At 37.7% G+C, this 13,407-nt stretch overlaps 1 protein-coding gene and 1 long non-coding RNA gene across 6 annotated transcripts in view; one reads left to right on the top strand and one right to left on the bottom strand.

The window, feature by feature from the left end:
* MIB1 (MIB E3 ubiquitin protein ligase 1) overlaps positions 1-13,407 on the bottom strand; it is a 123,805-nt gene that overhangs the window by 48,500 nt on the left and 61,898 nt on the right. The window lies entirely within an intron of this gene.
* Positions 6,435-13,407, top strand: part of LOC149869143 (uncharacterized) — a 51,279-nt gene continuing 44,306 nt past the window's right edge. For 2 of the 4 annotated variants that reach the window (XR_016441395.1, XR_016441394.1), the window contains exons 1-2: positions 6,435-7,065; positions 8,337-8,593. This is a non-coding gene — a long non-coding RNA (uncharacterized LOC149869143). Of the gene's footprint in view, positions 7,066-8,336; positions 12,460-13,407 lie in introns of those variants that run through there. The other 2 variants (XR_016441393.1, XR_016441392.1) reach the window with 2 other exon arrangements.

Below are 13,407 nucleotides of genomic sequence, written 5' to 3'. Positions count from 1 at the left end.
TAACTCCCGTGCCTAGGCCAGGAGGCTCCACAGCCAGATCCAGCTTGAGACACATATTTTCTACACCCCAGAGGTTAACTATGTAAAGATATTTGCAACACACTGAACTCACAAATAAGAATACCCAATAAAGGTTGCCACTTTACCACCATCATTACAACCTAATGATAGTTAAACAAAGGCTCCTGGCACGCATTCATTTAATGGTGTCTTGGGATCTGATCTCTAACCCCAACAATCACACTCCTGCCATGCTACACATGCATGTACACTATGTGCTTCACTTCATCAGCTACACACTGCACTAACCTCCTGAGCACTGGAGTTGCTTAAAAAACAGGGACTCTGGGCAGACTCCATGCTGACCAACTGGTGAACTCAAGAGTTGCCAGTATATGCAGTGCTCCAACAGGGGCTGCCATTGACATGCTAGTGAGCTCAGAGAGCTCAGAGAGCTCACTGCACATGTGACACAGCCAAAGGGTGTGAACAAGCAGCTGCACCCCTTTCTCCCCTCTAGAGCCATGCTTGGGATTATGGTTTAGCAGAAGATGCAAGATCTAAATTTGTAAGCTGGATGGGGATTGCACCTACTTTTCCCTCCCTCCGTGACAAAGAATCAATTCTCCTTTACCCAAAATAAAGCAAGGCTGCCCAAAAAGCAAAGGTGACACAGGAAAACAGCACTTGAAAACTGAGTTAGTGACGGATGCCACCTGGGCTAATGAGTTTCCTTTTGCTTTTGTCTGCATTTCTACAAGCTTACAATTCTACCCTCTGCTCTAGTTCTCCTTACCTAGGCCCATCTTAAAACAGAGGGTTTGCAAAACAAGACTGGGAAGGCAGTATAGCAGACAGCTAAAGATGAGCACATATGGTCAGCAAGATGGAGACGATCAGGGTACAAGTAAAGACTGCACACTGGAAAACATCATCTTCAAGGCATGTTGAGATCTGCAGCAGAGATCTTGCAGCCTTGTTTGCTGTTCTGATTAAATTTGTGGGGTGGAAATATATCTCCTGATTGTCTCCTCCTTGTCTATTATGCAGGCAGTATGCCCCCTCAAGCCATAGGGTTCCCAAAGAGTTGAGACTTCCAGAAGCAGTAGTAACCTATATTCTGGCAGCTTCTGTTGATATTGTTCTATCCTCTTGCTTGTGATGGGATAATTTGCAGCTCCCAGAAAAGGCACAGTGTGTATCTGAATTTGTCATCAGAGCATCAGTTAACAGAAGCAAAAGGCATAAACTGATAAACTGACTTACACAACCTAGAATTCAAACCACTCTTATTAATTAGCCATGCAAACTTAAGAACTACAAATAAATGTTAGAAAGTGATCCTTGCCACAATAAAACTCCAAGCCTGGCTTAAAATAAAAAATGCCACAGATCTAGCTGAGCAACACAGTGGATCACAAAAAAACTTGACTTTAGCACCCAACACACTGATTGCTCTTACTTCCAAGAAGAACCAATCAGAGACGTGGCATGATGAATCTGGAAAAACTTTTTTTTTTTTTTGGCAAGTCCACCATATGTTGTATACAGTGTTGGTTCCTTTCACCTCACAGTTCATATTAAAATATTTGAAAGCAAAACAATATTTTTGTTAAAAGTGTATGCTGGTCTTTGTCAACTTTGTTTTATTCTTGATACTTCAAAACACGATAAAAATGTACTGAATTTTTTTTTAAAAGGCCTAGCATAACAGACTATGGCATCTGCTATTAACTCATTACAGACACATTTTCTATCCAGTTTAACAAAGCATAGGTTGCCACGGTTTTACTGACATCTAGCAAAATAAGGAAGAACCTGTTGAAATGGTATCCCTGATACTAAGAGAGTTTCAACCCAGGAATACAAATATATGGAATACAATAAAATCTATGGCCAATTATAGATTCCATAGCTTTTATAACAGCATTCAGTAAGGGGAGGCAGCAAGGAGTAGGTCTGGAACACTGCACATCTTGTCTGGACTATATCAATACAATATACCTAGGCATGAAGCCATCAGCCCTTAGGAAATTCCAAGTAGTACAGACTGCTGCAGCACATTTCAGCAACAAAGGCACATTTAATCTATCCTCTGCTTGCTACATTGACTTCCCAGAGAAGGGAGTCACATGCTAAGACTTTGTCCTTGTCCTTAAGATGCTCAGTTGGCTGAGTTTGGCATTTCTAAAAGAGCATCCACAATTCTGGAGAACTGGCTACAACTCTCCACAATTCCATAGGCAAAATATGTCCTAAAAAGAAGGATAATGTTTGTTTGTCCAAAGGATGGTACTCTCAGGGACCAAAAAGAAATTGTGAAACCAGCTCCCACAGCAACTAAGGGCTATCACAACATCATCTAATGTACAAGGCACATTTCAAATTTGCCTTTACTCACTGAATGCCACCCCCACCACCATCAAAACACTGTGCTTTGCACATAATTCTGCCCTTGAGAAGAGGATGAAAGAGAAGGTAAACTCTGATGGCTATTTATCACATTGCTCACCAAAGGTGCAGAATAACTAGAACATACAGGAGATAAAGTAGTCCGATAAAAAAGTTTATGGGGTATGGTCTTAGCTAGGCTGTTCAATTCCAAATTAATTACTGTTGCATCTTTTGTTAAGTATTTTAAATCACTGTGGAAGAAAACCTACAGGTAAGTTTAACTAATTACCTGGTCACAAGGAATCATTTGAGAAATGTGCTTATATGAACAATCAGTTGGAAAAGTCAGAGTAAACTTAACAAAAAACATTACAAGACAGTCACAAAAAACAATTTTGAAGGAGATTAACACTGAATGACTCACTAGCACAGAGATGACAGTCTGTCTGCAGAGCTCCACAAGGATCTTGAAATTTGGAGGCAGGGGAGAGGTGCCTGCATTAATTGCTGCCAAATTTCCAGACCCATGGGAAGCGCCACAGGTCAGAATACTGCCCTATATTGTTTTAACTTGCATCTTTAAAATTGTGCCATTTATATAAATCAATGGCAAATTCCCTTCAATCCCAAATTCCCATAAGACTGTATCTCAGATATTTGATAATGTGAACTGAATATTCACATTTGAAAATATGAAAGAAAAGGGAATAGCACAATATATACCATAAAGCCTGTTTAAACTCCAAGCGTTTCAATTTAGTATTTTGTTATAGTCAATGGCTGTACCATAGGGTATTAAACCTGCTCACTAGTGGCTAGCTGAAACATCCTGCAGGGTATGAGCGCAATTTACAGAGAATTTTAGCTTTCATTTACAAATAAACCAACAGCAAACAAGGTTTGTTAGTTCTAATCCACAGGATGTAAATCAATGCCAATCTCTTGCTGACACACAAACAGCTCTACTTTCTGTACAGATCTGCTAGGCAACATCAGGGTTAAAGTAACAAGTCTGCGATCAGTTTTGTTTTTGCGTTTGATGAAGTTTCTACTGCTACAGAGATGCTTGAAGTTACTGAGCTAGGATGATGTAGAAAACAAAGGCTGGAGAGAGTCTAGCAAAGTAATTTCCTTCCCCTTTCCCTTCATGCAGGCAGGACCCAGACTGGTGGAAGGAAGGGACAAACAATGAATTACTACATCCTGTAAGTAGCTGGAGTTTCTGGAAGAAGGGTTAGAGTTATTAGGGAGTTCTTTGAAAGATACAAATGTACCAAACTCCACCTAAGTTTGCCCCCTGGCTATTTGAATAAAAAGGAGAACAGTCTGGCTACTATCTGATAGGAATGTTAGCAATTCATGATTTGCCATAAAATCATAGGATCATAGGAAAGCAGGGTTCAAAGGGACCTGTTTAAGGCAGACGCATCCCTAAATGAGCCATCTTAGCCAAGTGTCTGTCTAACCTGCTCTCAAAAATTCCCAGGGATGGAGATTCTACAGCTGCTTTTAGGTGGCCTGTTCTAATGCTTGACCACCATAATAGTAAAAAATTTCTTCCTAAAGTCCATGTTAAATTTCCTCTGCTGCAGCATAAAGCCATTGTTCCTAATTGTCCCCTACAGCCTCAGAGAAAAGCCTATCTTGATCCTCTATGATCACTATTCGGGTATTTGATGACTTGGTTGAGGGAAACTGCATTTCTTTACTAGATCGGTATGCCCAACTGGTAGCCTGTGGGAAGCATGCAGCCCAAGAGGAATTAACATGCAGTCCCTGGGCTCCCAGCTAGGTGCTGCTGCCTATATTGCAACAGCCAAGGTTTCAGGGCTCTCCCTTCCTCTGCTCACCCCTGCTGCAGGCTTGTACCCCACAGAGCAGGGCAGAATAGCACAAACGCCAGGACAGCTCGAAACATGGAGCACCCATGTAGTATGGTGCCATGGGGAGCCAGCAAGTAGCTGAAGGTGAGGCCAAGTGCTGCACTGTATGGGGAAGCACCTGCCCACCCAGGGACCCAGAACTTCTCATTAGTGCTGCCCCCACACTGTGCAGCTCCCGTTGGTGCAAGCTGTGGGCCATGTGGCTCATGGCCCTTTGGAAACTGGATAGCCCTGAACTAGATTAATGCTAAATCTGAATTTTGTCAAAGAAATGTGCAGTCCACTTAAAAACAAGAAAAGCAAAATACAGAGAAGCTGGTAAGTCATCTTTCTTCTATTGCTGAGGTTATAAAATGAAGTGGAGAACAGTGACGGTCTTTGCAAAGTTTGTGTCTCGAGGTCTAGCTGCCAGGAAAATGGCTAGAGTATTTAGTATGACATGTAATATTGGGTGTTTAAGCATTTATTTCACATCCTCTACTAAGTTTCCCAAAGCCAGTGATCCATGACAACGTTTATATTTAAAATGTTAACCTCTAATTTTCATCTAATCAATTAATCATGGTGCTGTGCTCTGGATATCAAGTAGGAGGGTTCTAGCAGGTTTCTTTCTATTTTTCACCACAAAGATTCCCCACCCCCACCCCTCTTTTTTTAAACTACTACAAATATGCTTAAAGGAAAGCACCCTAAAGAAGAATGATGTATACAATTCAAGTAAACATTAGTAGGCCTAGAAACACTACAGGATATTTCTAACTTAACTTTGGCCCAAACAATGTCCGCATTATGAAGAGGCTAATGCTGCCCCAAATTTTGATGGGTAAGACATTGGCTTTACAATGAAAAGCTTAGCTACAACCTCAACCATGGTAGAGAACCAACCTAAATCCCATCATTGTCAGTATTTTGCATTTCAACCCTTATATCGTGGAATACCATAACTCCACGTATTAACAAGAACAGTTACGGACCTGTAGAGAAGTTAATAATGAACCTATTTCCTACTTTTGTGAAGCTAAGTTTAGCTCTGCATTAGCCACTGGTTCATTATACTTTGCAATTATTCTTTTCTCCTTGCTGCTTTTAAAATTATATTTTGTGTTTTGGGATTCAGAAATACCCTGTTACAAAAAGATTTTTGTCTAGACATAAGAGAAGGTTTTAGTGAATTACTTTGGCTTCAGTTACCACTAAGTATTGTATAACACTGTCTAAACTGGCAATAGATGTCAGCTATTCTAGCTCTGTTACCCGTAAAGAAATATATTGTCTGCTCTATTTTAATACACAAAAATGAGCGTCCAGGTTGTGAAAGTATCAGTAGTGACCTTATTACAAATGGCTTGCATGCATCAAAAATAAGACCTTCAGAGTGAGTCTTATGTTTTAAATTTTCTACTCCTGAAAAACATTTCTTCAGCTGAAGTGACACTACTTTGAAAAACTGTTAAATTCAAAAAAAGCAATTTTAAAGACTTATAATCCATAGTATAAAAATCATTCACTGTTTAACCAAAATTTATGTAATTTCCGACTCTGCTTTCATCTGCAGGCAAACACTTGCAACAAAATGCATTTGTAAAATTTAAGATCAGCAGGCAAAACTTAAAAAGCTATGAAATTAAACAAGGCTACTCAGGCCTCACACTAAAAAGCAATTTAATATTCATAGCATTTTTTGCTGATCAAGAAGTTACACAATCTGTTGTGGCCACCGAGGGTTATTTATTGCTTTATATCTGCCTAAAGACCTTGTGTCTTGCTACTTGCAGAGCTTTTTTCTTTTTTGCTCCGCAGTGTTGCTAAGTATAGTGGCAGCCGCATCAGGCTTTACTAGTAGCAGCGCAAGCTCAGTGCAAATCTGGGAAATGTAAGTGGAAACATGAGAGACCGCTTTATTTGGCAGTGCTAAAAAATATCAGAACAAATGGCTAAGCAGCACTGGAACTCCAGGATGAACAATCAATAGGCAGAGAGCAAGATAGAGCCTCCCTCAGTTTCTGGATCGTCAATCGACAGCTGAGAGACTATTTTTTGCAATGGTTGACTAAATATGGTCAGGGAAGAGAGAGACACAAGAGAGCCTGTTTGCCTGGGAGTGCGTGTTTCAAATGCTTAGCTGCCTATAAAGCTGTAACAGTTTTGCTTCTGCCCTGACTGGGAAATACAGTTAGTCTCTTCTATATTGTGCATGTGAGAGCCCTGACCTCGCACTAAGAGACTTGACCTCTGAAGATGGAAAGTAGCTTCAACACAGATCTGCCTACAGTTAAGCCTGGAAATTTAACTTCAAGCAAGAAAAGATGCAGTGCAATGTCTAAGGAACTAGAAGAAATCAAATATTTGCTGGGGGAGGGGGGCTGCTGCTTGTTTTGTAAGTCACTCCAACTTTTTTTTTCTCTGATTATTTTAATCTAACAATGGGCTAAGTTCACCTTCCCTGGTTTCCTAGCATCCATCTTTGGACACTTAATTCTTAGTCCACCAGGCGCAAGGTACAATTTCTATGCAACATCATCCACATTTTATACATTCCAAGAAAAGCAGCAGGTGCCAATCGGGCATCACTGTTCACACTATTTTGCTTTTAAGTTTTTATCTGTTTGAAGTGATAAGGTACTGAATTCACCGACACGTCCCTCCTTGCTCCCCCCTCCCATGTAACGAAGAGCTGAATCAGCGAATAGAGTGAACGAACACTCAGGATGAGATGGCTGCTGCTGATGTGTCTCTAGGTCATTACCTCTCTTCCAACTGCAAATGCTGCATGATACTAAGCTTACAGGTAACAGAACATCAGGAGGCCTGCCTTATTCTGCACGTTTAAAGGATGCCTATGACTTTCTGCATGCATAGCTATTATTTACTAGATTGTTTTTATTGTAATATTAACCCCTCTACTCTGGGCACAGCTTAATTTCAGTGTGTTGAAGTATCAAGCATTTGTAGTGTAAAGAGCAGGCTTAAGAGTAAACAACAATAGTTTAGTCCAAATTTCATGGCAAAAAAAACTTGTTTGAGAAAGATCTCCTATCTCAGATGTACTCAAGGAATTTTATTACCATGCATTGATTTCTGAACATTAAAGTAATAGTTAATGTTAGTGGAATACATCCTTACCTTCCTGTGCAAGTCACAACTAGAACTGCTTTTAAAAACCTGGTCAATAATATAATTCAGTGCTTAGTTCCAAAGCATATTTTAAGTCAGATTTTCAAAGTGTTTTATATCTTAGATGTACACAAAAACAACCCAGTTAAAAACCTAGAATGTGCATGCTGTAATTCTAATGCTGCATTGCTGTTTCTCCTTGTAGTACTGTGCTAGCTACTGCTACACTCTGATTTGCTCTCTATCAGCTGCACTAGGTTTTTGTCATGGGCTGCAGAAATTTTACTTCTACTCTCCCCTTTGCTCAGGGCTTTTAAATTCACTGATTGTTACACCTATTTCAAATTATCCTTTCTAACACCACAAAGATAAAGTGTACTCAATAACTCAAATAAACTCTTGAAATATAATCTACATCTGACAGGTCTTTAAAAGTCAAACCTGGCCAGCACACTGACTATTCACTGGTCATTACAAGATGGCCTTGCATCTTAAACACATAATAGAATATGAGGAATGGAGAACAGATGTACATTTAACGTTTATGTCAATTGTCATTGATATTGCAAGCCCAGAAGAGATTCTGACTGAAGCAGGTGAGTCACTATACAAAGTTTAAAAAAAAAAAATTGTTCCAGAAGTGCTGAACAAGTACTAGCTTTCACATGTGACCTACAGCTTGCTTACAGCCCAAATAGTTTTCCCCCTCCCCCACAAATTCAATGTCATCATCTTTTCAATCAATAGGCTCACTGGCACTCTGGGAGATTTCTTCTTTTTAAGAAAAAAAACAAACTATTGGATCTGCAGCAGAAAGGTGATACTAGACCTGGGAAAAGTTGACAGGAAGTTTTTGTTTGGGGGGTTGCAAGTGGGTGGGGGAATGAGGGGTAAGGTGGAAGGCAAGATAATCTTCATATTAGATGAGTTTATACTTCCCTTCAGGATACTAGATACAAACCATATACCAGCATGGAAGCCTGAGAGAAGATCTCAGAGAAAGTTGAAGTTCTTATGGTGGAATACAACTATCCACTCCAGGAAAATACTTTGCAAAGCTACCCATCAATGATTCAACTCTTCATTCCAACCTGGCCAGCCAGAATGAACAGCAAGAGGCAACCAAAAATTGGGATAAGTGCTTCAAGTGTTCATGTCATCACAGAACAATGAACTGTAATAGACTTTAAGCCACTTTGCAGGTAAATTGTATTGTAAATCTTAGTAACAATATTAGCTTATAAACAAGTTTATTGTAAGGTTATTTTTCTAAAGAAGGAACAACCTGCATTTTGCTTAATAGAAGGACAAGGAAGCAAAATACTTTGCAGATTCCTCTGATAGATATAGCTGTATACCTGCCCAGAGTACATACTTCTTTATGTACCCATATGAACATACAATGCTATGGAATGTAAAGAAGTATGTATTTTTGGCAGGCACTGAACAACCAGTAAGAGGAAACTAAAACAGCTGCTGCAAGAAACAGGTCTCCTTCCTGAGTTACTTTCACAAAGTAAATTAATTTGGGGAGGGTCAGATGATACATGCTACAGTTGCTGTAACACATTTTTTGCTTACAAATTGAAAAGAATTAAATGTTATCCCAAGTCACTTAACAGAGCAAGCTGCTACGAAAGCTCTATTTTGGTTGTATATAAGTTTTGTATATAATCTTGGTGTTTTCATTTTTTAAAGGCAACATGAACTAAAAACGCAAATATTCATTAGAACATACTAGATGCAAAAGCATAGCTTATCTGGAAAAAAAAATCAATGGAGACCAATTCTTAAAATCTATTACATCCACATTTCGTTTCTTATTAATCAGGCTTCCCTTAATGATCTAATTCGATGTAAGACATTATTTTACCATCTTAAGCATGCAGAACTTGCTCTGATTTCAGTAGTTCTCAAATGTATGTCTTGATTGTTAAATAGTAATTAACAAAGTGTTAAGAAGCTGCTTGAGGTTAAGAGCTTTTGCTTCATAACCCAAAACTGAAAAGTTACCAGAATGTTAAATAATGATCTCACATAAGTCTAATATTTGAAATTTAAAATTTGGTCTACTTCAAAATCAACATTGAAGGCTGGCTGAGCTCTTCAATGAAACAAAATGCAGTGTCAGGTTTATGCATGGAAAGTGACAATGCAGAGATTTCTAGGCCACTGCTGCCAGTCAGTGGATTAAAGCTATTGAGAGATTCCTAAACGAAAAACAAAGAACTACAGGTTACTATTTAGAGACAGTAATTTGCCAGGTCAGGTTTTAGGCTTTTCTGAAAAATGGACTTTAAAAACTTTAAAAAGGGATAAATAATTCTGAATTACATAAGAACAGTAAGCTTAGTAATGCTCCTTTGACTTAGTTTTAAACTATGAAACGACCAATAAGCTCTAACTGCCAGAACCATATGAAAAGTAACAAAATAGTAAAGCTTGAAGCCAACTTGAAATTAACTTCTAAAATTAATCAAAATACCCCAAGATATCCTCCAACTAAAACTGTTCAACACCAAAATATCTAGAAGGATTGACTTGTTTCACCAGCTTAACTGTGTACAGATATTACAGCAGTCTCTAAACATCAGTCCCTTGCATATTATATCTGCTTGAGACAAACAGGCAAATTTAACACAGATTGATTTGTTGCTATATACTTTAAGTTCTGGGGTCATTTTAAATCAGGTGATGGGGGAGAAGCTCTCAAATACAAGGGACCTAACAATGGATAAAAGTGCTTTAAAAAATATGAGTGTGAATTCTTCAACTGAAATATTTTAATTCCTATAACATACCAAAAGTTAATAGACAATATTATGAATAAAACTGCCAGCTTAAGAGTTTAACTAAAACTGAATAATTATATACATTACAAAGAAGTATTCTTACAAATAGTTTTACGTTTATCTAGTTGTTTTCATAAAATACTTTAAATAAATTTGTCTGCAAGTTATTTCTCTTATAAACAGATTCTTTGGCATGCAGTCTCTATGGAACTATAATATGCATATTACAAGCTGGTTTATAATGGAAACAAACTAAACTATAGTAGCTCTACTGGGTGTTGTAATGTTACTTAGGTTGGTAGTACCAAATTGCTTTTAGACTCGTAGCTAATAGCTTTACTATTGGAGTAAGAGAGGGTAACATCATTTATTTCTATGAAGCTGTCCTTCTTTATGCCTGCAATAATCTGGTTTTAAGATTAACTTTCCAAAAGCACACATTTAGTTTGAAAGGTTTTTTATAACGAGCCACTGGATGCAGTATACTTTCCTGCCTTGTCAGTATAGCATTGCAAGGCTATTCTAAAACAAAATGACAATTCTGAAAGTCATATACAAAAGTTAAAATTATGTTGATATTGCTTCTTGCTAGTTCACGTTAATATCCGTCTAAGAATATATACCCAGTCATTCTAAAATGTCACATCCATCACTTAGATCAGCTGTTCAATTTTAACTGAGCACACATTGAACTCTGGGCATCTGCTGACACAGTTGTAACTCAAACATTTTGACTGTGTGACTGACAGGGATAACAGATGCTGACATTATCAAATGCTACACTACTTTTTTCCATGGCCATTTTTTGCCCCGATATGGCCAGTACACTAAACTGTATTGCCATCCAAAAGCACACTTGAGCAGCTGGATCTGTAAAACAGTTCCTGTATAACTGGTAAAAATAGCAACCAGTTTTATGGCAGTCTTTAATGCTTAAGTCCAAGTGGCACACCTGCTATGTTTCTATTAGGATACATGGTGTAAAGAATATATTTACATAAATCTCATCACCAACATCAGACATCACAAACAGATGCACACTATACTTGACATAGTGCATTATTACGGAATAGTTTGAATTGATGCAGCTCTCCCACCCCCTTGCAAAAGTACAACAGGTCTTTCAAATACAAGCATCACCTGTTCATCTGCCACGACTAACCAGCACCTTGCAAGACAATGCCTACATCATAAGCACATTTACAGAGCCTTTTATAAGTTGTGCTAAGGACCTTCATCTAGCAGAAGCCAGAGACATTGCTTTAGCTATTTTTTGTTTGCTTGCATTAGAAGTTTGTACAGAAAGAAAAACGTAAAAAAATCTCCTTGTGTTACACTAAAAAGTCAGAATTTCTAAAGGATATCCTGACCAGGGATATGCTAAAAAAAAAAAAAAAAAAAGCATTAAGACCATCTGACATTTATAACTGAGGGTCTGAGATACTCCTCTTCCCACAACCCAACCCAATCTGTTACTAGTGCTAACCAACTGTCATGAAAAACAGCAGCAAGGGGTAAACTAAAATACCATGCCTATCCTAATGCGATTTCTTATGATAAAAGATAATTACTATATGTATTTTACACACACAAAAAAATAGAGCTATTTAGTACTCTGGAATTAGTCAGAAGGTAATACTGTAACTGTACAATATTATTAAGCCAATCTACCAGTTCTAAAAACTGTGCTTATAAAAGTGCAAGAATAAACTGGTAGATTATACAAGCCATTCTGGTGTAACTTTCATTCCTGTCCTCCCTAAATCTGAGTTATGTGGAATGACTTAAAAATTTAAAAGCAAACACAGATGTGTATAATTATCTCTGAAGAAAAAGTCATATATGCTCTGTAAAATTATATGCATATGATAAGGAAACTTGGGGCTGTTTTGTTATGAAATAAACTCATTGGCTGCCTGCACTCCAATGCTTTGCTAAAGCTGGTAAAATGGAACCAAATCACCTGTTCAATGGATTTGGTCCCCTTCAACCAGCTGTAGCTATGCATTGATCACTACAGGACATCAAATATTTTCAGTGATGGTTATTAGCACATACGTAATTGCAAAGCTGATGATATAACCACTTTGAACATGCTTAAACTCTTCTGAACGAATTAAGAATAGGCATTTTGTAGGTTAAACATAATTCCAGAAGCTATATTTCTATGTAAACAGTTGTTTGTGTTTCACTCTCCGTTCTGATTCAAGAGAAAAGCGTTGTGATAATTTCACTACAAAAAAAATGTGTAGGCAAATAAATTCAATTTTCAATTATTATTGCTTCTGGGTTTTTTTAAGGTTCTCTCAAACCTTGTTTTAAAAAATGGGGATGTAAGCTGCTTTTACAAAAGTACTCTAGGGCCATACACTACTTCACAGGGATATTGCACTACTGAAACTAACTCCTCAGGGTAACAACTGTGTTTGCATCTCATACATGCTGAGCATATTATATACTATTTAAAGATAATACCTATCATTGACCTCCCTGCTACACTCTAATTTGCTACTTAATTATGGGTCTAACCTTGAGATGATATGCCTTCCCACACTCCACTTTAGAAATAAATGTCTCCTTCCAAAGCATTTTAAAACTTACTTCTGTACTTAATACCCCATTTTAGGGGTACCTGCCTTTTACACTGAACTCCTCAAATTACTTATCTGCATTTACTCTATGATGTATAAAATCAAAAAAACATTTTCATGCTTCTAAAAAAAAAAATAAGAAAAATTATAGCATTCCTTTTCAGAAAACACATTTCTCCAGTAATTTACCAAAGAATAAAATTCCATCACCAACTAGTTCAATACTTAAACAAGCTATGAAGTGACTGGAATATAACAATGTGAAGAAATGCAAATTCACAAAACACAAAATATTAATTGGAAAAGGGTTATCAACTCCTTTTAATAGTTTCGCAATTACTAGTTTGTGCACAAACTAGTTGTCCCCACAAAATGACATGCCACATTACTAAAGAACTACATACAAATCTGATGCTTACTCCTGCATCCAACGTCTCTTCCAGGTTGAAACCTAATTAGTCATTTAGCTTTTAATTATTCTTGGAAGAAATTGGTAGCCTGGCTGTTCAACAGTACAGTCATCCATATAAGGAACATTCAGGTATTTTGTGCAAATATGACATCAAACTTAAGTTATTATTACACTATGAATGAAGCTCTCTTCGTAAGCTGCCTCAAGACTGTTGACACTTT

Source organism: Crocodylus siamensis, chromosome 3, assembly GCF_052110815.1.
Source record: "Crocodylus siamensis isolate JL-2025a chromosome 3, ASM5211081v1, whole genome shotgun sequence".
NCBI lineage: Eukaryota > Metazoa > Chordata > Crocodylia > Crocodylidae > Crocodylus > Crocodylus siamensis.
Note: the sequence above shows the minus strand (reverse complement) of the source record. Positions and strands in the feature narration are given on the sequence as shown.